This window comes from Mobula birostris, chromosome 5 (assembly GCF_030028105.1).
Source record: "Mobula birostris isolate sMobBir1 chromosome 5, sMobBir1.hap1, whole genome shotgun sequence".
NCBI classification, from domain to species: Eukaryota; Metazoa; Chordata; class Chondrichthyes; order Myliobatiformes; family Myliobatidae; genus Mobula; species Mobula birostris.
Window position 1 is genome coordinate 152665958 of NC_092374.1, and position 24453 is coordinate 152690410.

The following is a 24453-nucleotide window of genomic DNA, read 5'->3' on the forward strand; positions in this document are numbered from 1 at the left end:
TGGTTACAAGGCTGAATCGGTGAACTAGACCATATTCAGGGATTCATCACCCAATCTGAATAAATATCCTACTGCCACCACAGATTTTTTCAAGACCTTTGTGGATGAGTATGTGACTTTGGAAACATACCGAATTTCCCCAAACCAGAAGTCTGGATGAACCAGGAGATTCTCAGTCTGCTGAGGATGAGATGTGTGGTATTCAAGACCAGCAATACAGAACCCAGTAAGAAATCCAAGTACAACCATCATGAAGCCTATCAAGAGAATGAAAAGGCAATTCTGTGTGAATCATGGAAACACAAACAGATGCACAACAGCTATGGCCAGGTTTGCATGCCATTACTTTTCATAAGGCGAAACCTAACAGTGATGTCGGTGATGCTTCATTCCCTGTTCAATGGTTTTTATGTACACTTTGAAAGGGCGAATGAGATTACACTTGTGTGAAGCCCCAAAGCATCTGGCAACCTCATCTCTGTCTTGGAGGCCAATGCAAGAACAAACTTCACAAGGCAAAGCAGTAGGCCACAACAAGGGCATCTTCAACTGCATTTGGAGGTTCGAACCTGCTTCCAAAGAGCAGCAATTATACTGGTGCTCAAGAAGAGCCGGGTGAGCTGTCTTAATGACTATCGATCAGTAGCACTCTCATCTATTGTGATGAAGTGCATTGAGAGGTTGGTCATTATTAGAATTAACTCCTGCCTGAGCTGGGACATGAGATTCTCTTTTAAAGCGGACTAAATAATACCTTTTTTGCCAATAAATTTGTCCTATTTGATGGATATTTATCAATATTTTTTCTCAAACCCGAGTGGTATACCCATGTTAATGATGCAATACTTTGGTATATATCTGACACTTTAATTGGACTATTACTGTGAGAATAATAAATAGAATGTTGGAAACAAAACGGATTTTTGGCTCTTGTGAGAGATTCGAAATGAAATTTATTATCAACATACATATACTTCACCATATAAAACCCTGAGATCATTTTCTTGTGGGCATTCACAGTGAGTATAAAGAAACACCGTAGAATCAATGAAAAATCACGCATGAGATGGACAAGCAACCATGTTCAAAAGACAACAAACTGCGCAAATACAAAAGAAAATAAACAAAGTAATAATCATATATAAATAAACAATAAATATCAAGAACATGAGAAGAAGTGGATTGAAAATGCACCCATAGGTTGTGGAGCAGTTCAGTAATGGGATGAGGGTATTTGAGTGAAGTTATTCCCCCCTTGCTCAAGAACCTTTCGGCTGAGGGGTAATAACTGTTCCTGAACCTGGTGGTATGAATCCTGAGGCTCCTGCATCTTTTTCCTGACAGCAACAGTGAGGAGTGAGCATGGCCTGGATAGTGGAGATACTTGATGGATACTGCTTTCCTGCAACATGCTCCTTGTAGGCACGCTCAATAGTGAAGAGCACTTTATCTGTAATGGACTGGGCCATATTCGGTACTCTACCAAATTTCTACCAGAACAAAAGCTAACTGGAAGGTTATCAACAAATAACAGGAATTCTGCAGATGCTGGAAATTCAAGCAACACACATCAAAGTTGCTGGTGAACGCAGCAGGCCAGGCAGCATCTGTAGGAAGAGGTGCAGTCGACGTTTCAGGCCGAGACCCTTCGTCAGGACTAACTGAAGGAAGAGTGAGTAAGGGATTTGAAAGTTGGAGGGGGAGGGGGAGATCCAAAATGATAGGAGAAGACAGGAGGGGGAGGGATGGAGCCAAGAGCTGGACAGGTGATTGGCAAAAGGGGATACGAGAGGATCATGGGACAGGAGGTCCGGGAAGAAAGACAAGGGGGGGGGACCCAGAGGATGGGCAAGAGGTATATTCAGAGGGACAGAGGGAGAAAAAGGAGAGTGAGAGAAAGAATGTGTGCATAGAAATGAGTAACAGATGGGATACGAGGGGGAGGTGGGGCCTTAGCGGAAGTTAGAGAAGTCGATGTTCATGCCATCAGGTTGGAGGCTACCCAGACGGAATATAAGGTGTTGTTCCTCCAACCTGAGTGTGGCTTCATCTTTACAGTAGAGGAGGCCGTGGATGGACATGTCAGAATGGGAATGGGACGTGGAATTAAAATGTGTGGCCACTGGGAGATCCTGCTTTCTCTGGCGGACAGAGCGTAGATGTTCAGCAAAGCGGTCTCCCAGTCTGCGTCGGGTCTCGCCAATATATAAAAGGCCACATCGGGAGCACCGGACGTAGTATATCACCCCAGTCGACTCACAGGTGAAGTGTTGCCTCACCTGGAAGGACTGTTTGGGGCCCTGAATGGTGGTAAGGGAGGAAGTGTAAGGGCATGTGTAGCACTTGTTCCGCTTACACGGATAAGTGCCAGGAGGGAGATCAGTGGGGAGGGATGGGGGGGACGAATGGACAAGGGGGTTGTGTAGGGAGCGATCCCTGCGGAATGCAGAGAGAGGGGGGGAGGGAAAGATGTGCTTAGTGGTGGGATCCCGTTGGAGGTGGCGGAAGTTACGGAGAATAATATGTTGGACCCGGAGGCTGGTGGGGTGGTAGGTGAGGACCAGGGGAACCCTATTCCTAGTGGGGTGGCGAGAGGATGTAGTGAGAGCAGATGTATGTGAAATGGGGGAGATGCGTTTAAGAGCAGAGTTGATAGTGGAGGAAGGGAAACCCTTTTCTTTAAAAAAGGAAGGCATCTCCCTCGTCCTAGAATGAAAAGCCTCATCCTGAGAGCAGATGCGGCGGAGACGGAGGAATTGCGAGAAGGGGATGGCGTTTTTGCAAGAGACAGGGTGAGAAGAGGAATAGTCCAGATAGCTGTGAGAGTCAGTAGGCTTATAGTAGACATCAGTGGATAAGCTGTCTCCAGAGACAGAGACAGAAAGATCTAGAAAGGGGAGGGAGGTGTCGGAAATGGACCAGGTAAACTTGAGGGCAGGGTGAAAGTTGGAGGCAAAGTTAATAAAGTCAACGAGTTCTGCATGCGTGCAGGAAGCAGCGCCAATGCAGTCATCGATGTAGCGAAGGAAAAGTGGGGGACAGATACCAGAATAGGCACGGAACATAGATTGTTCCACAAACCCAACAAAAAGGCAGGCATAGCTAGGACCCATATGGGTGCCCATAGCTACACCTTTAGTTTGGAGGAAGTGGGAGGAGCCAAAGGAGAAATTATTAAGAGTAAGGACTAATTCCGCTAGACGGAGCAGAGTGGTGGTAGAGGGGAACTGAAGGTTATGTAAGCTCTTGAACCTGTCACATTTCACAAAAATCTCATGGTGACTCTCACTCTCTTACTCAGCCCCTTCGTTGTGGACTCTTATTTTGGAAGAAACTGCCTATCAGGTCTGATGCTGCAGTTCTTTTCAGGATCTTCTAAAGTGTGAATGAGACCATTCCTTATTTTTCTAATCTCCAGTGAGCTCCAGGCAAACCTACTCAAATCTCTTTGAACTGTTTAAGTCGCAGGGTCAATCATGCAGATTTATGTGATAATAAATCCAGTATATTCATAAATCAGGCAGTGATCTGTTTGAGACTCGTTGAAATTAGGGCATGTCTAACACATTCTTCCAGTTCTGCAAGATTGATTAAACATTTCATTGTGGGGCAGTCAGCTACAGAACTCCTCTTACTTGAGGAGAAATCTATTTCATGACTGTGACTATCAACATTTTCAAATATTTGTAATGTTGTTAAAAATCTATCAATGCTTATTCCTAGTGTAGACTGATCATTTGCAAAATTGCTGCATTGTTGAGAAGCAGATATTTCATGTGGCCGACAGGATCACAATATGGATATGGACACCTGAATATGGATATAAAGAGAACAACTGGATCCAGGATTAAAGATATATTCAGAAATGCCGTACAAATTTAACAAGTTAGACTGTGCTAAATTGCATTGATGTATTACTTCCAGTAAGAATCAGAAAAAAATCAGATTTATTATCACTGATGTGTGATCACAATGTCATGAAATGTGTTGTTTTGTGGTAGCAATATGGTGCAAATATATAAAAATGACCTAAAGGTACAAGAATAATTAAATAGTGTAAAAGAGGCATAATGAAGTAGCATTTATTTTTTATTTTTGTTTTTCAAAAATACTTTATTCAGAAATATTACAAAATAAAAATAATTACATACAGAAAAAGAAAACCATTCGTTGACTGTGAGTCCTTATTCAATACAGTTATTAACAATAAAATTTTGCATTGACTCTGTTCATTTACAAATGAAAGATGTTTACAGTAAATCATGTGTTTACTCTCAACTCTTGGTCAAGTGTTAAGACTTATTAACAATCAAAATTTTCAACAATAAAGGCAGGCAATGGCTCTAATACTTTCCCAAATTAACAATTCCACCCACTCCTTGGGCACCATGTTGATTATCTGTCCACACCGCTGATGAGGGTAGGTCTCCTCCCCACCCAACCTCTCCCCCTCCTACGGGTGATGAACGTTAAACTGTGGTCCTTCCCCACCGGGCCTTCGCGGTGGCTGCACCAAGTTTGAGTGCATCCCTCAGAACGTACTCCTGCAGACGAGAGTGTGCCAGTCGGCAGCATTCAGTCACGGACATCTCCGTCAGCTGGCAGACCATCAAGTTTCGGGCCGACCAAAGAGCGTCTTTCACCGAATTGATGATCTGCCAGCAGCACCGGATGTTGGTCTCCGTGTGCGTCCCCGGGAACAGCCCGTAGATCACGGAGTCCTTGGTAACGCAGCTGCTGGGCATGAATCTTAGTACTGTCCCTTCCATTCTCTTCCACACCTTCTTTGCGAACCCACAGTGTGCAAAGAGGTGAGCCACCGACTCCACCCCATTACAATCCTCCCGTGGGCAGTGGGGTGTGGAGGAACTGTTCCGGGCGTACAGGAGGGATCTGACTGGAAGGGCCCCTCTCAGCGCCAGCCAGGCGAGGTCTTTGTGCCTGTTGGTGAGATCTGGCGATGAGGCATTTTGCCAGATGAACTGGACGGTCTGCTCAGGGAACCACGCCACTGTGTCCATCACGTCCTTCTCCTGCAGTGCCTGCAGGACACTACGTGCCGACCACTGCCTGATGGCCCTGTGGTCAAATGCGTTTGACAGGTAAGGGGGCAACGACCAGCTGACGGGGGCGTTGCGCGGGAGTGGGGCCAGACCCATCCTTCGTAGCCAGGGCGACAGGTAGAACCTGGGCACATAGTAGTACTTTGTGCCCACGTATCTGGGATCCACGCACAACCTGATGCAGCCACACACGAAGCTGGCCATCAGGGTGAGGGCGATATTGGGGACGTTCTTGCCCCCATTGTCCAGGGACTTGTGCATGGCGGTCCGTCTCACCCGCTCCATCTTGGATCCCCAGACGAATCTGAAGACAGCCCAGGTGATTTCCGAGCTGTAGGAGCGGGGGACGGGCCAGACCTGCGCCAAGTACAGCAGCCCTGAGAGCACCTCACACCTGATGACCAGGTTCTTGCCCGTTATCGACAGGGAGCGCGCTCCCCACAGTCCCAGTTTCTGTTTCACCTTGGCAGTCCGCTCCCGCCAGTTCTTGTTGCACGCCTCGGCCCCTACGAACCAGATCCCCAACACCTTCATGTGGTCAGACCTGATGGTGAAGGGGATGCTGGATCGGTCTGGCCAGTTGCCGAAGAGCATGGCTTCGCTCTTCGTGCGGTTGAGCCTGGCCCCCGTCGCTAGCTCGAACTGTTCGCAGATGCTGATCAGCCTGCGAACTGACCTCGGATCAGAGCAGAAAACGGTGACGTCGTCCATGTACAGGGAGGTTTTCACTTGGGTCCCTCCACTGCCTGGCAGTGTCACCCCTCTTATGCCCCCATCCCTCCTGATGGCCTCGGCAAAGGGCTCTATACAGCAGACAAACAAGACAGGGGAGAGGGGACAGCCCTGCCTGACTCCAGACCTGATGGGGAAGCTGTCTGTTTCCCACCCGTTGACCTGGACTGCACTACGGATGTCTGCGTAGAGCAGTCTGATCCAATTCCGGATTCCCTCCCAAATCCCATTTTGGAGAGCACGTCCGCCATGTACGTGTGCGATATCCTGTCGAAGGCTTTCTCCTGGTCCAAGCTGACCAGGCAGGCGTCCACCCCCCTGTCCTGCACGTAGGCGATGGTGTCCCTCAGCAGCGCGAGGCTGTCTGAGATCTTCCTGCCCGGTACAGCACAGGTTTGGTCCGGGTGGATCACCTGTCCCAGAGCAGACCTGACCCTGTTGGCGATAGCCTTGGACAGGATCTCGTAATCCACATTCAGGAGAGAGATGGGTCTCCAATTCCTAATGTCCTCCCTTTCCCCCTTCTGCTTGTAGATGAGGGTGATGATGCCCTTCCTCATGGACTCAGACATGCTATCCGCCAGAAGCATAGTGTTGTACGCTTCCAGCAGGTCTGGGCCCATCCAGTTCCACAGAGCCGAGTACAACTCAGCCGGTAAGCCGTCGCTTCCGGGAGTCTTACCCGACCCAAAGGAACGGATGGAGCCTGTCAGCTCGTCCAGGGTCAGTGGCTGATCCAGACTCTCCCGCTTACCGTCGTCTAAGACCTGCGTGATAGACGACAGGAAGTTGCGGGAGGCTGTGGATTCTGTGGCCTTTTCGTCGTACAGACCGGCATAGAAGGACTTGCAGATCCTCAGTATGTCGGTCTGCGAGGTCGCGACTGAGCCGTCCTCCTCCTTAAGGTTGTGGATCACAGAGCTCCCCCTGTGCACCTTTTGGAAGAAGAAGCGTGAGCACGTCTCGTCCTGCTCCACGGTTCGGACCCTTGATCGGAAGATGATCTTGGAGGATTCGGCGGCGAGGTGCTGGGCTTGCCGGCCCTTCACCTCTCGCAGTTCCTCCCTGACATCCACCCCCTTCGACTGCAGAAGGAGAAGTTGCTGCAACTCTGTCTGGAGTTTACGCAGTTTTTATAAGTTCATTGGCAGTTCAGAAACCTGATGGCAGAGGGGAAGTTCTTAAAACGTTAGTTCTGGTTTTTCAGGCTCCCGTACTCCTCCTCATTGGTAGTAATGAGAAAAGGGCATGCCTGAGATGGTGAACGTTCTTAATGAGGGCTGCCACCCTCTTGAGTCACTGCCTCTTGAAAATATTCTTCATGGAACTGGTTAAGTTTACAACTATCAGCAGCTTCTGTTGATCCTGTGCACTGGAGTTTCTATCCCAAACTGTGATACAACCAGTCAGAATACTCTCCACAATACATCTCTAGACTGTTTCATGATTCTTTAGTGACATATCAAATCTCTTCAAACTTTTAATGAGTTCGAGCCACTGGTGTGCTTCCTTTTGAATTTATCTATGTCTTGGAAACAAGATAGATGAACAAACATGTTGACATTCAGGAACTTGAAGCTGCTTACCCTTTCCACCATTGACCCCTCGATGAGGACTGGTGTGCATTCTCCCGAACTCTTCTTCCTAAAGTCCACATTCAACTCCTTGCTCTTGCTGATGCTGAGTGTGTGGTTTTTGTTGCCACGCCATTCAACCAGTTGATCTGTCTCATTCCTGTACGCCTCCTCATCACCAGCTGAGATTCTGCTAACAACAGTGGTATCACTAGCAAGGTTATTGATGGTATAGTCATACAGTCATGAGCATAGAGATAGCAAAACAGTGGGCTGAGCACACATCCTTGAGTTGCACTTGTGTTAGATGTCAGCAAGGAGGAGATGTCAATACCAAATCTGCATTAACTTCAGTCTCTCAATAAGGAAACCAGGGATCCAGTTTTAGAGGGAGGACAGAGGCCCAGGTTTTGATGACTGGTGATTGGTATTGAGGGAATAGTCATGTTGAATGCCAAGCTGTAATCAATAAATCAGAACTTTCTTCCCATATCCTGGCATATAGGGCAGCAATGAAGGTCCTCCAGATCTAGTAGTTTTCAGGGAATCCATCATCATGTCAGGAGCTTCTTTTTGGTTTTTACTACTGTCAGTCATGCATGTCCCAGGTGGAGACTCAGGAATATTGTCACACTCAGATGCAGAAGATTCTTCATTGCTGTTTCCATAACGATGTTGTTTTACCTGTCAGAATTGTTAACCATGAGTTGAAGCCCTGAACTTGGAGGATAGGTTGTTCACTCTTAGTCTGACCTCTACCCTTTGACTTTGTGATGAATAGGTGTGAAAAGTTGCCTTAACCATTGAGGAAGTTGTGGTCTCCAGAATGAGTATAATAATAGAGATTTGTGCAAACAAAGCACATCAAAACCAGAATCTGGATAAATAGAAAGCATACATAACCAAATAAATGTGCAGTATAAATTGGATAATTGGTCTCATTGGTGAAAAAAAAAGCAGTGGCATTTCAGGTGAAAAGGTCCTGAAGCATTTTGAGGTAAATTTTAGCACAGCATAAATGTTAAGTAAAATCCTTTCTGGTCCATTGTATCAAAAAGCATTAGGCAGTACCACAGGCCTTTTATCTACAAGTAAAACATTTCAATTTCCCATATTAGAAACAGGACCAGAATCACTTTTAATTTCACTGGCATATGTCATGAGATGTGTTGTTTTGTGGCAGCAGTACATTGTGAAACGCTTTGGTTTCCTTGGCTGCGCAAGTCTAGGGAAGACAACCTCAGGCCCCACCAAACTCATGAGATTGAGGTGCTCTCGATCCCACCCCAAACCCTTGTTTTAGTGGATGCTGTGTCATTTGCTACCCTGTTATAAACTAATGCCACGAAACAATGCACAGTACACTGCATATGACTAAAGGAATTATATTTATGAATCTTCACTAAAGGGTTAGTAAAGAATAACAAAACGAAAAAGGCCCATTCTAATTAAACAGTCAAATGTGCACAAGCTGGAGCTCATCTTGAACTTCCCTGTCACTCACGTGCTGGGCCCTCGGTCAAAGTGAAAGCACACACCACCTTCCGAACGTCGCTCGCTATCCATCTTCAGCAAATGGGTCTCCCACTGGATCGTATGCTACGACTGGTTCTCCCCAGCATCTTCTCTCTTCATCTCCTCTCAAGCAAAAGCTCCATGCCCAGCCTTAGTGTCCCTCACCCATGAAACCTAACCTTAATCCTACCGCCCTAATTGGATGGTTCACGTTTCTCCTCTCTCTTATCTTCAACAGTAACCCAAACAAGCACAAAAACAGAACAGACTGCTCGTACAGAACTGCCAAATGAAATACATACAGCATAACAGTAAAAATATGAACCAAGAAATTACAATTATAATACATAATAATAAAGACTTTAAATTACAATAAGAAATGGAGGTAAAAATTAAATTAAAGAAGTAGTGCAAAAGCACGAGCAAAAGAATGTGAGATAGTGGAGATGGTTTCATTTTCTATTGAGAAATCTGATGCCAGAGGGGAAGAGCTGTTCCTAAAATGTTAAGTGTGTATCTTCAAGCTCCTGTACCTCTTCCTTACTGATAGCAATGAGAAGAGGGCATACCCTGGGTGGTGGGGGTCCTTATTGAAGAATGCTGCCTTTTTGAGGCATCAACTTTTGAAGATGTCCCCGATGCTAGGGACGCTAGTGCCCATGAAGGAGCAAGCTGAGTTTACAACTTTCTACAGCTTTTTCTGACCTTGTGCAGTGGCCCCTCTGTGCCAGATGGAGATGCAACTGGTTAGAATGCTCTCCATGATACATTTGCTGTATAGATATTTGTGAGAGTCTTTGGTGACATACCAGGTCTCCTCAAACTCTGAATGAAATATGGACACTGGCATGCTTCCTTTGTAATTGTGTGTGTGTGTGTGTGTGTGTGTGTGTGACCAAAGAATTAAGTAATTAAGTCTACAATTAATTCCTTGGTCTTACTGATATTGAGTGCAAGGTTGTTGATGTGATACGACTCAACCAACTGATCTATCTCTTCTTCTCACCATTTGAAATTCTACCAACGATAGTTTTGCCTTCGGCAAATTTATAGATGGCATCAGCAACTAATTGGGTTTGTCTCCACGAGCCAAAGAGAATGAAAATTCAATCTATCACTCAAGTTCAGATTCAGAGCTAAGTCAGAGTAGAAACAACTATGTTCTAACCAACCTTTCTACCCCCAAATCCTTTTGAGTAGGAACTACAAGCCAATTAGAAAGAGTGGTTGCTGTTCATGTGCAAACTTAGGGAATTAAATTTCAGAAATTTATCATAAGGAAGCACAGAATTAATATAGAATTTCATTTAAGCATCTGTTTTGCTGCAGTGCAGATGTCAGATGATGACAATGATAGAACAGTTTCGTTTCTTGAAAATAGCTGAGTATCAAGCTCATTGTCCTCTTCCATTAAAGCAGACAAAGACCTCTGGCAGCTTCATATTTAGAAGTTCTAAACTGCAAGACATGTCATAGATCATTCATTAAAAATAATTCCCTCAAGTGCATTACTTGGAACATAAGAAAATTTACTTTAAGCTTCTTGTCAGCAAAATGGCTTAGAAAGATGATTATCATATAATCAATTGAGTTCTGTGAGAATAATGAGACATAATATTATTTTGATACTAATATTATATGACAAAATAAGCCGAATATAACAATAAAGGAAATGCTTTGCTGTGAATAATAACCATGGAGATTTGGCAAACTCCAAACTGGAAACTTAGGTCCCACCTGCCATTAGCAAGGAATATATTGATTTTCAAAAAGCAGAGGATAGGATAATTAGTCTGAATTTTCAGTTTGCTGGAATTAATCTGGATATAGTGCTACAGATACAGACATCTTAACTGCCTGATGACTCTCAGCTATTGTGAGTATATGGTTAAGGACAGCTTCACCAGGAGGGACAGAAAAAGTGGTGAATGGAGAATCCATAATGTTTTTTAAGATAGAAGTGGGAAAAGAAAGAGCACAGCTGGATGGTGAAATAAAAAAATGTAAACATATTTTAATCTACCTTAAGTTAAGTAAAAGTGGGAAAAGGGATGAAGACCCATGTGTGTTATGTGTATGCTTGTTCCATAGTACTGGACTCGTACACAATCACTTGGCCCTATGATAAGCAATTCTATAGAGAGAAACATAATTCAGGAACAAATTACAATAAAGAAAACCCTTCAGAAGGAAATCTCTCTGTCAGGCAATCTTCAGGAAGTCCCAGCCTACTGGTTATCATTTACATTCTGATGTTGCTTTGGCTGTGATCTCATTGTTTTCAGATGGTATCTTATGCCTTCAAAGAAACTCTGAAGAGTCAATCCCCAATACCTCAGCCTCAATGCTGTTTAAAATAAGTTTTTACTGCAATTCTTTATTTATTTTACATCTAGTTTGAACAAATCAATAACTGAAACATATTGCATTTTAAAGAGTCAATCAAAGGCCCTTAAATATGCAGTTCTCCGATGAATTCAGACCAAAAGGCACAAAGTTTATTTCTGTAATCCAATGCATTTCAGAATTATATATATATATAATGTATATAATTATTATATATTTACTAACCAATCACCCTTCAGCTGCCTTCTCCCGGGAAAACAAACCCAGTTTATCCAGTCTCTCCTCATAACCAAGGTCATCCAATCTAGGCAACAACCAGTGTAACATAACCCATGTTTTATGAAATTGTAATATGACATCCTAAGTCTTATCTTCTATGCCTCAGCTGATGAAGAGTAATTCCGCATGCCTTTTTGCCACCCGGTGCACTTTTGTTGCCACTTTCAGGAAACTATGGATTTCTATCCTAAGGTCACATCATTCATTATCCCTCCCCAGGACCATACCACTTACCATGGCTGACCTAATGATTCTGAGATACATCCTGCGAATGCGCTGGGACACATATCAGTGATGTAACCTGGGGTCGTCGGGTGTTTCGGGTCTTTCAACATCAGACACCCTCGCCCAGGCGACCCAGCCGGGGTTGATCAGACCCCAGCTTGTGTCCCAGCAGCACTGGCCCACGGATCTCCTCTCCTGATCCATAACCATGTGGATTCTCTCTCAGCGGCCTCTGTGATGGTCCTGATAGCTCTCCTCTTGCCAGCCCCAGTGATGCCAAGTAGGGTGTAGACTCTGCAGAGTGAGTGGCTGGCAAAACCTCTGCACCTGAATTCGATGGGCTTGCAGCGAGCCCTCCAGCCTTGCCTCCAGCATTGCTCCACCAGCTCCTGGTACTTGGCTCGCTTCTGTTCATTTGCCTCCTTAATGCGGTCCTCCCAGGGAACTGTCAACTCGATGAGGACAATCTGCTTCGAGGACACTTAAGATAGGACCACATCCGGCCTCAGTGAAGTTGTTGCTATTTGGTCGGGAAACTTCAGCTGCCTCCCCAGGTCAACTTGAAGCAGCCAGTCTGCTGCGGTGCTAAGCAGGCCCAATGATGATGATGCTCTGGGCTGATGTAGGGGCTGTGCTCCGGCTCTGACAAAGCAGATGTTCTTCCTCTGACCACTCTGTTTGCTGGTGGTCATGGCCATCGCAGTGCTCTCTGCCACTGCCTCCAGCACCTGGTCATGACGCCACTGGTAGTGACCTTCCCCCAAGGCTTTAAGGCAGCTGCTAAGGATGTGCTCCAGTGATCCTCTTCCTGTACAGAGAGGACATGCTGGTGTATCACTCTTGCCCCAGACATGGAGGTTTGCAGGACTTGATAAGACATCATAGACAGCCTGGATCATAAATTTAATGCGCTGGGATTCTGCCTGCCAGATGTCAGACCAGGAGATTTTTCGCTCCAGCGCACCTTCCCACCTTGTCCATGCTCCCTGCTGCCGCATGCCCACCATCCTGCTATTCCTCTCCTCTTCAATGCTAGACCGCACTTCCTCCAGGACTCATTGGTGTCTCTCCTTGCCTTTGACCTTGTCATAGTGAGGTTGTGAAACGAAGCCCAGCTCTGCTTGCCAAGTTGACACTGTTCCCACCAGATTCCTGTGTCTCATCCAGGACTCTGCTATCACCAGCCCCTCCTGTGCCTTCCGCTTCCTACCCGTCCGTACCTGGATGCCTGCTGCAACCACTTTAGGGTCCTTGGAAGCCCTGTACTGCAGCACCTCTTTTGTGCGGGAAACCCTGAACTCCTCGTCCAGGCTGCGGAAGGGAAGTCGCAGCTTATTGCACGTTCCGTTATGTGCTGCACTGCTCAGACTATGAGGTAGGCTCAGGCACCTTTGAAGGTAGTTACTGACCTTTCTCTCCAGCAACTCCACAATTGCCACAGGCACCTCATATACCAGTAGCAGCCATAGGATTCGGGGTAGGATGCCATGCTGGTAAATCCAGGCTTTGAACCTTCTAAGTAGGCCTGACTTGTCTACTGTGGTGAGCCAGATCTCAAGCTCCTTGGAGGTTGATCGGACGGCAGCTGCATCTCTCAGTCTACAGTCGACGACCTTCCCCAAGCTCTTGACTGGCTTCTCGGTGATAGATGGAATTGTAGTACCATCCAAGGTAAAGCAAAACTTGTCCACTACTTTGCCCTTCTTCAACACCATGGACCTGGATTTAGCTGGTCTGAAGCTCATCCTTGCCCATGCAATGAGCTTTTCCAGGCCCTGAAGGATCCACCTGCTGCCAGGAACCGATGTTGTTGTGACAATGAGGTCATCCATAAAGGCTCTGGTCGGGGCTGCCGAACACCAGACTTGGTCATCAGGCCTCTACATTCTGCCTCAGCTGCCTTGGCTATCATATTCATGGCAAGGGTGAAGAGAATAACGGAGATTGTGCACCCAGTTATAATTCCCTTCTCCAGCCTATGCCAGCCTGATGTCATAGCTCCAGAAGTGACTCCATGTCTGAACTTCCCATAGTAGTTCATTATGAGTTCTGGAATATGGTGTTGGTCCAGTGTAAACTCCACCAGTTTGTGGGGTATTGACCCATACGCATTGACGAGATCTAGCCAAAGCACAACCAGGCCTCCCTTCCTCATGTCTGCCTCCCTGATCAGCTAGGTGACTATTCCAGTGTGTTCCAGGCACCCAGGCACTCCAGGAATTCCACCCTTCTGCACTGACATGCCGATGTAAGTGTTCTTGAGGAGAAAGTCTGTCATCCGGCAGGACAAGACACTAAAGAAGATTTTCTCTTTCACACTAAGCAGTGAGATGGATTTGAACTGTTCCAGGTTCGACGAATTTTCCTCCTTGGGGATCCAGACCCCCTCTATGTACCTCCACTGGTCTGCCACTGTTCCCCTGCGCCAGATCACTTGCAGGATCTTGAGAAGCTCCAAGCAGTGCTTGTACACCTTGTAAGGTACTCCGCTGGGTCCTGGCACAGAACTGGCTCTGGCTGAAGACACAACCTCCTGGACTTTCCTCCAGGTGGGCTCCCTCACATCAAACTCCACTATGGGGAGTGGTTGGCTTGTAAGGGCTCTGTGGAGGCCCAGCTCTTGCTCCTTTGCAGGATCGCTCAGGATGTTAGGAAGGAAATGGTTTACCTCTTCTGTAGAGCACATAAGGTGGCCGCTGCGTTTCTGCCCTAGGAGCTGTTTTGTAAAACCAAACGGATTGGCTATGAAGGCAATTCACTTCCTGGCTCTTTCTCCCCCTCGCCACCTGTGCCATTCTGCTCTGCGCAGGGTCATTGGCTTCTTCCTGCAGATGTTCCAGAGCTCAACCATGGGAGTCTTCTCCTCCTCCGTTGCTACCTTGAACTGCCATGCCAGGGACCGGAGCTCTTGGCACAGTTGGTGGATCTGGGCTGCCCTGCTAACCTCCAAGATATCACCATCCTTAAGAAGACAGTCTTCATTGTCAAGGAACCTCACCATCGAGATCATGCCTTCTTCTTGTTACTTCTATTGGGAGGAAGTTCAGAAGCCTGAAGACACATACTCAATATTTTAGGAACATCTTCTAACCCTCTATAATCAGATTTCTGAACAGTCCATGAAACCATGACCGATATTGCATTAATCCTACTTATTGCAGTATTTACTTCCCTTTGTAAGTTATTGTATTATTTATGTCTTTGCACTGTGTTGCTGCTTTGAAACAACAAATTTCACTTTCTATAAGTCAGTTTCAATTGAGTGAAATTTATCTCGGTCAGTACAAACATAACAGAAAGCATTACTTTCAACGATAATTTCGTAAGACAAAATTACAACAAAAAGAAACATAGTTGACGCCAAATACGTTGTATAAGTAAGAGGGGTAGGCGTAATAAGCTGTAGCTTCAGCCTATTCAATTCAATTCAAATCTATAAGTCAGTAATAATAAATCTAATTCTGATTCTGCCCCTCCCGCTGATGGCCTGAATTCTGCTCAGGACAGTGTAGATAGTTTCTCCTTCTGCTGTTTCATTGCACAGTTTAGTCAGAACCCATCTGGGTTCAAAAAGCTAAATAAAGTTCACAGCTCAGTACAGATCAGGACACTTTTAAACTAACCAAATGCCACTAATATAAAGACAACCACCACAATTGATATTACACACAATGCGACATGAAGTTATAAAAGTTATAACATAAAACACTAGAAAATATAGAATTCAAACAGAACCTCTATATAATACACCTTACTGTACATGTTTTTACCCCACATGCCGATGCTGACCTCTCTCCCATTCTGTTTCCAGCTGAGTTGCAAGTTATCCCTTTAACTCTAAACATTACTAATTCTCTCATCTGAATGTCTTTAAATGGAACCCACTAATGATGACCACTCAAGTTATTCTGCCTCTGATTCTTTGCAATACCTAATCCTTTAACTGCTGTTACTTCCCTCTCTCTCACTCTCTCACCCTTTCTCCTTAAGCACTTTTTATATAGAATCTGAAAATTACAGCTGCGATAATTTCACAGACAATTGTACAGTCTTCATTCTGTATGTTGAACCATTAGCTCAACAAAGATGCTTTGATTGAATGCTCAGACTTTTTTTGTATTTTAGTGAACTAGAACATGTTAATGATTTCTTCCACAAATGTTCCCATCTGCAAATGCTTGTTGAGGACAGAACTAGACACATGTCAGTCATTTCATTATTATCCTTGTGATTTTTTTTTGCTGCACCAGCTCAAGCTTAATCACATCCTTCCTGTAGTACGGGGACTAAAAAGCACACAATATGCTTCCAAGTGCTGTCTCACCATTGTCCTGGAAGAGCTGTAACATATAATCCCAACCCATCTAATCCTGCCCGTTCTGTTGAAAACAAACATGCCATGTGCTTTCTTCACCACTTTGCCTGCCTTGTTACTTGATGACATTACGCAAAACTTATCCTTTAAGTAAGCCAATACTTCAGGATTTTCCCTCTAGGTCATAGTCTGTTTGTAAGTTCTTCTCTAATTTACTGGGCCTCTCAGCACATTGGGATAGGAATTGCTTCAATTTTTTCATCAGTTTCTGCCTCCTGTGTCCAAGTGCATCCTAAGATGTTTCTCAGCATCTGTTCTTGCTGCAGGCATTTAACTACAGAAATCAAAAGAATGTGGTCTGGGCTATTTGGAGACAAGGTGGAATCATTCAGTACAAACCACTGGAGAACTGGAGACGTCTCACACATTTTTGGGAGAAATTCGATGACTCATAAGTATGACAAAGGGAGAAGAAGGTTCTACTATCCAATGTATATTTTGTTACTTTGGCCAACAATCGTAATCTGTCTGGTCCCAAAAGAAAGTTCTATCACTTCTAAAGCCATTTAGTTTCTCTGTTGCCTATCCATTTCTTAGCTAAGTTAGCCTGATCAGAACACAACTGTGTCTGCTGATAGGAAATCAAGTTATTGCATGCAGTTGCTGATGACTTTATCAAGACTGAGTGTATTAAATATGACCCTACTAGCTTTGGATGAGTTTCTGTGCTGCCTGCTTAGCTGAGTCAGATAAAATATTGTGGTCTCTCTCCTGTGAGTAGATAACCAGGTGCATTTTAAAAGACTGTTAGTCCATTTTATTTTGGCAGGCAGAGGTTAAATTCCTTCATTTGTTCAAGAACAAGTCATTGTTTAAGTGTATTTTTTCCATCTTAGTTTGAGCGTCCAAATCACCCAATCAGAATCAAAGGTCATGAATTCACAAAAGCAGATATCACAGTTTAATGCATATCCTTTCGGGGGGCATATTGGAAATGGAAGAACATACTGACATGGCTTTATATTGTTAGCTAACAGCCACTAGGAATTATGAATGGTTATTCATTGCGATATCCTGGAAGAATTGCAAGTCAGAAGAACATGGCAATATTGCAAAGAATACTTAATGTAAATTTGTGCTGAATGAACGCAAATTAGTCACACAAGATTTCAATAAACATTTTGAAGTTATCAGTCGTTAATATCACAACAGTTATTCTGGAATGTCCTGTTTAACTGATAATAAATTTTATAATATTTTTCAATGCATCATTAATTGTTTTGGTAACTTTGTACTTACTGCTCATTACATCGCTGGCATTTAGGACAGCAAGTAAGGTCCTCAACCTCTATTTGTCCATACAGTCACACACAGATATAGAAGGATTCTTCATTGCTGTTTCCGTAACATTTTTTTTACTAGTCAGGGGTGTTAGACCTGATCTAAATCCCCAGACCTGAAGGACCAATGGCCCACTCCTCTACCCTTTGACCTGTTTGGCACAGTGTGACCCTAGCAAGAGCCTAAGCACAAGTACCTGACTCCAGCCAGCATAACTCTCCAGATCATTGAGGCATGCAAGCCGCCAAACCCTACAAAAAGGTTGTGCTCCCCTTGGAGGCCAGTACATTTGCAAGGCAGAATATTGGCATGCACTGTGAGGATGAAGTGAACATCAAAATGCATACCCGCTGAAGAGCAAAATGTCACTGTCTATCAGTTCCTGCAGGGAAGTCACGGACATCTGAACACAATGAAAAGCTTAACATTGAAGGGGTACTTCACAGCTCATATACATTTATTTGGAAATTCTCCACTTATCTTTTGCTTCTTATTATGCAGTAACAACTAATTATATACTTCATTACAATGTTCTTTACATCAAGAGTTTTCACATTTTCTGTTAGTCCCCTGTGAAGAAGCAAATCAAATCAATTCTGAAAGTCAAAATCAATGGTATTTTACAGACACTGTGTTACGTAGTCTAATAATCCACAGATGACTGACGGATCACAGAGGGGCTAAATTAGATAGTCCACTAAAATGACCAAAAGCATTGCAATGCGTGAATATCTAATTCCAGGTCAATGTAATGTAGAAGTGTACAAACTTTATAAGGGTGATATACATTTAGTAGCTATTTTATTAGGTACACCTGTACCAAATAAAGTAGCCATTAAAGTTTCCTGCTGCTGCAGCTCATCCACTTCAAGGTTCAACGTGTTGTGCATTCAGAGAAGCTCCTCTGCACACCACTGTTGTAATGTATGGTTGTTTGAATTACAGTTGTTTTCCTGTCATTTGAACTAGTCTGCCCATTCTCCACACTCGTCATCAAGGTGTTTTTGCTCTTGGAACTGCCACTCACTGGATGTTTCCTGTAAGCTCTAGAGACTGTTGTGTATGAAACTCCAAAGAGATCAGCAATTTCTGAGATATATCGCCTGGCATCAACAATCAATTCCTTGGCCAGAATCACTTAGATCACATTTCTTCCCCATTCTGATACTTGGTCTGAACTACAATACCTCTTGACCATGTTTGCATGCTTTTATACATTGAGTTGCTACCACGTGATTGGCTGATTAGATATTTGCATTAACGAGCAGGTGAACAGGCCACTGAGTGCCTCTTAACTTGTAGGGAAAATGTTACTTGAAGTTTGGAGATGTGTCTTGTGTCAGCTGAAGACTACCTGGTACAATTAAAGGTTCAGCTTTTCTGAAACCCCCTGTCTATATGAGTAAATGAATAACAGTGATGCAGAGGGTAGTTTGGAAGAACATGCAATACCTCTAGTAAAGCTGCTTACTACTCTGTCTAGGCCTTTCACCATTCGAAAGGTTTCAATGAGATCTGCCCTCATCCTTAATTACAACAAGTACAGACCCAGAGCCATCAAATGTTCCTTGTATAATAACCCTTTCATTCCTAGAATCATCCTTGTGAACCTCCTCTGGACCCTCTCCAATGCCAGCCTATCTTTTCTAAGATGAGGGGCCCTAAACTGTTCACAATACTCAAGGTGAGGCCTCACCAGTGCCTTTTAATGCCTCAGCATCACATCCTTGCTCTTGTATTCTAGACCTTTTGAAATGAATAATAACATGGCATTTGCCTTCCACACCACCAACTCAACCTGCAAGTTAACCTTTAGGGAGTTCTGCATGAGGACTCCCAAGTCCCTTTGCATCTCAGATTTTTGAATTTCCTCCCCGTTTAGAAAATAGTCCGCACATTTATTTCCACTACCAAAGTGCATGGACATGCATTTTCCAACATTGTATTTCATTTGCCACTTACTTGCCCATTCTCCTAATCTGTCTAAGTCCTTCTGCATCCTACCTGTTCCCTCAACATTACCTGCCCCTCCACCAATCTTCGTATCATCTGCAAATTTGGCAACCAAGCCATCTATATTCCATCATCTAAATCATTTATATACAACCTAAAAAGAATTGGCCCAACAGCATCCCCTATGGAACACCACTAGTCACTGGTTGCCAACCAGAATAGGATCCTTTTATTCCCACTCACGGCCTCCCACCAATCAGCCAATGCTCTAACCATGTTAGTAACTTTTCTGTAATACCATGGGTTCTTAACTTGTTGAGCAGCCTAATATGTAGCACCTTGTCAAAGGCCTTCTGAAAGTCCAAATATACAATATCCACTGCATCCCCTTTATCTATCCTACTTGTAATCTCCACAAAGAATTCCAACAGGTTCATCAGGCAGGATTTTCCCAGAAGGAGACAAGGCTGACTTTGTACTATCTTGTCCTGTGTCACCAAGCATTCCATCACCTCATCCTTAACAACTGACTCTAACATCTTCCCAATCATTGAGGTCAGGCTAACTGGTCTATAATTTCCTTTCTGCTGCCTTCCTCCTTTCTTAAAGAGTAGAGTGACACTTGCAATTTCTAATGCCACCACACTCTCTAACACTACCTCTTTCAGAAACCTAGCATGCAATTCATCTGGTCCGGGCGACTTACGTACCTTTAGTTCTTTCAGCTTTTTGAGCACCTTCTCTCTTGTAATAGTAACTGTACCCACTTCTCTTCCTTCACTCACTACAACATCAGGCATACTGCTAGTGTCTTCTACAGTGAAGATGTTGTAACCTGTGGTCCACCTCCCAGCCACTGTTAGGAGGACTGAATATAACTGCCATCAACGTCCTTTTACCCTTGTAGTTTCTCAACTCAACCTACAAGCATTCAACATCTTCTGATCTTATTTCACATTTTTCTTCTGATTTGATGCCATTCTTTGCCAGTAGAACCACACCAGCCCCTCTGCCTACCTTCCTATCCCTCCAATATAACGTGTAACCTTGGACATTCAGCTCTCAACTACAACCATCCTTCACCCATGATCCAGTAATAGCTACAACATCATACCTGGAAATCTGTAATAGTGTAACAAGATCATCCACCTTATTTGTTATACTACACACATTTAGATGCAGCAGCTTGAGTACTGTATTTGTTATCCTTCCTGATTCTGCATCTCTAATGTTTTGATACTCAGCGCGTTGGCTGCAACTAAATCCCATCACCTGCCTACCCTTCCTGACAATCTGCCTGCTTGCTATCTTCACTTTTTTACCATCTGTCCTATCATGAGTCCCTTCACTCCAGTTCCCACCCCCCTGCCAAGTTAGTTTAAACCCTCCCCAACAGCTCTGACAAACCTGCCCACAAAAATATTGGTCTCCCTCAGGTTCCGGTGTTACCTGTCACTTTTGAACAGGTCATAGCTCCCCCAGAAGAGATCCCGGATGGCATCATTGTTACTGGTGTGATGACAAGGAACATCTCCAAAATTCTCAAGACAGTATTAAAAGTTCAGAAAATTCTGCGCTTATAGCATAACGTGACAAGCGTGAATTCATTAAATCAAGCATCACTTAATGTGATCACACTATTGTCACACAAAGAGTAGACAAGCATGCTGAAAAATTCAAGCATTGGCTAATGACCCAAGGCCAAAGGGCAGGTCACAGTTGTGGTCCTTTTTAGGATTTCTCAATTACTATTACCTGTCAAATCTGGCTACTGTGCTCCACCCCTTGAACATACGGGAAGAACTGGCCAAGGACAAAGCATGGAGAGGTGCCTTTCCAAAAGGTAAAGGAAATGGTGACATCAGACATTGCACTCACACATTATGATCCACATCGTTCAGTGTAACTTGCCTGTGACACCTCACCTGATGCTATATTAGCAGTCATATCACATGTTATGTGTAATGGAAATGAACGCCCCTTTGTATCATGTTGCCTTACTGTTGCACACAGATTAACAGAGTGGCCTTGCGTCTGCTTTTGGGTGTAAAGTGTTTCAATCATTACTTCTATGGGAGAGAGTTTACACTCATTATATATCATTATCCACAGGTGTCCAATTTCAATCCACTGAAGGGTGTTCCACTAACGGCAGCAGCACGAATGCAGAGATGGCCTTTGTTTTCTTGGAGGACACAATTTCAAGAACAAATTTAGGAGGACAACTAATCATGAAAATGCAGATGTATTGTCCCATTTACCTGTGTAAAAGGAAACAACTGAACAATTTACAACAGAGAACATTTCTTCTGAAGCATCCTCCATAATGCAATCCTTATTACGGTAGAGACGATCCAAAGGGAAATCAGAAAAGAACCCACACTGTCTCAGATCTATGGGGCCACCAAAATGGCTGTCATGTACAGCAGAATTTCCAGCACCCTTCTTTTTACCATTGTGGGGATGAACTTGCTGTCGACAAGGGGTTGCCATATGTGGGGATTGATAGTCATTGTATCATCCAAGCTGAGAGCTAAAGTGTTGGAGAAGCTACATGTCAGTCATCTAGGTGCAGTCAAAACAAAAGAATTGTCTTGAAACTTTGCTTGGTGGCCTGCAATAGGTCAACAGACTGAATAATTTTCCATGGATTGTTTGGGATTCAAAACGTGTCCAAGAGCAGCAATTCTTCATCCCTGGAAATAGTATGCATTGCCCAGGCAGACGATTCATGTAGATTTTGCCAGATCATTCATGGGCACAAGTTTCTTTGTAGCTGTGGATGCAGCTACAAAGTTGCCAGAAGTGTTCCCAAAAGCCTCCTCAATGGGCTCATACAATGTTGGTGTGTTGAGAACCCTTTTCTCAAGGACTGGTGTTTCAGAACACAGTCAGTGACAGTGGACCAAGTTTGTTTGTGGAACAATTTTAGTCTTTCCTGAAAATGAAAAGAATAAGACATTTTACATCTGCCCTGTATCATCCAGCTTCAAATGGCTTGGTGAAAAGGCTTGTCCATTTCCTCCTTGCATATTGCAATGTAGCACCCTAGACAACAAACAACTCACCATGCTGTCTTGAGAAGTCCCTTGCACTGTCATTTTCATGTCCTCAAACCCAACCTCAGAAGAAGTATGCAGGAGAAACAACTGAGACAAAGTGGGGACTCCTCAAACAAGGATGTTCAATGTTTCACTCCTGGACAAGCAGGCCTGGCAAGTGACCAAAGAGGTAATCAAAAGTGGGTACTTGGAAAGATTAAGGACAGAACAGGACCATTCTCATACACAGTGAAGATTGTATCTGATGACATCTGTTCACAATACATTGATCAGTTGAGGAAAGCAGAGTCAAATGTTGGAGAAAAAGGTGTCAAGAGCTGTCAGAACCACTTCCTGCAGTCCCAGAGACAACTCCTACAACCACTATGGAGGAGGCCCCAGACCCTTCGATTGTTTCACAGCTGCAAGTCTCACCTGCCAAGCAAAATGACCACCCCTTGTCTGGAAAGATATTATCCCACAAAAGTAAGAAATCCTCCACAATTGTTAAAACTTTAGGCTTGAATGAGACAATTTAAAATTTACTATGCTGTGGATGTGTGTATAGAGGTTGTATTATAATAGTATACTATATTATATATCTACATATAAGTTGAGATGCATTTTATACTCTTACCCCTTCTCACCTACCTATCACCCCCTCCTGGATCTGCTCCTCCATCTCTTTTTCCTATGTCCACTCTCGTCTCCTATCTCCTATCAGATTCCTTCCTTTCCCACACACATGGCTTCACCTATCACCTTCTAGCTATTCTCCTTCCGCTCCTCTCACCATTTATTCTGTCATATTTCTCCTTCCTTTCCAGTCCTAAAGAAAGTCTCAGCCGGAAACGTTGACTATTTAGTCATTTCCATAGATGCTGCCTGGCATGCTGAATTCCTCCAACATTTTGTGTGTGCTGTCTTGAGTTAGAGATTATAGTTAAGCAGTGAGAAGTGTTGTGTATTTAACATTTTAGTAATATTTGAGTAATATTGTAAATATATTGTTTAGTAAGCCTTCTTTGTTTTTTTACATAATTCATTACAAGTTATATGTAAACATATGTGACAGGCATGAGACATTACACCACCATATAATAATTGCAGATATCAGTCAGGTAAAAATGAAGTTAGACACATTTTCCCCATCTCTGTGTTTTTCTTTCGATTAGTATTATGCTTTGGAGTTGCAAAACATAACAGCTGTAACATCCGACATGCCCTTTACTCCATCTGCTTCACTGACATTGTCCCAAAACTGCTCCACCCACCAGAAGCTAGTTGGAACCCCAACTCCTAAACCTATCACCAACCCTGATGGCTCAACAGAGCATCTGAGACCTTAAATTGTCTATCACTTAAGTTTCCCTCCTTGTTATCTGGCCATTAACTGCCATCAATATCTTTTCATTGCAATACAGAGCTAATGCAGAAAAAGAGAGTGCACATGAAGGGTACAAGTCTAAAATTATGCTCTATACAATATGCAGAGTAACCTCTTCTTCCCATTCCCATTCAGATATGCCCATACATGGCCTGCTCTACTGCCATGATGAGGCTAAACTCAGGTTGGAGGAGCTATACCTCATATACCGTCTAGGTAGTCTCCAGCCCCTTGGTATGAACATAGAATTCTCTAACTTCTGGTAATTCCCTCCCCCTCCCTTCCTCTATCCCTATTTCACTCTGCCCCCTTCCCCAGCTGCCTATCCCCTCCCTCATGGTTCTGCCTCCTTCTACCTCCCATTGTGTTTTCCCCTATTCCTTCTTCACCTTTCTTGCCTATCACCTCCCTGCTTCCCCTCTCCCACCCCTTTGTCTTTCAAATTACTGGTTTTTCAACTGGACCTACCAGCCTTCTCCTTCCCACCCTTCCCCACCTTCTTTATAGGGCCTCTGCCCCTTCCTTCTTCAGTCCTGACAAAGGGTTGCGGCCCGAAACGTCGACTCATCGTTTCCACGGATGCTGCCTGAGCTGCTGACTTCGTCCAGTGTGTTGTGAGTGTTGCTTTGATGCCAGCATCTGCAGATTATTTTGTGCAGAGTAACCACTTTCCTAAAAGGGT

At 44.2% G+C, this 24453-nt stretch overlaps 1 pseudogene; it reads right to left on the minus strand.

Moving 5' to 3' along the window:
* Positions 1-11880: 11880 nt before the first annotated feature.
* Positions 11881-14735, minus strand: LOC140198405 (uncharacterized; annotated as a pseudogene).
* Positions 14736-24453: the final 9718 nt, after the last annotated feature.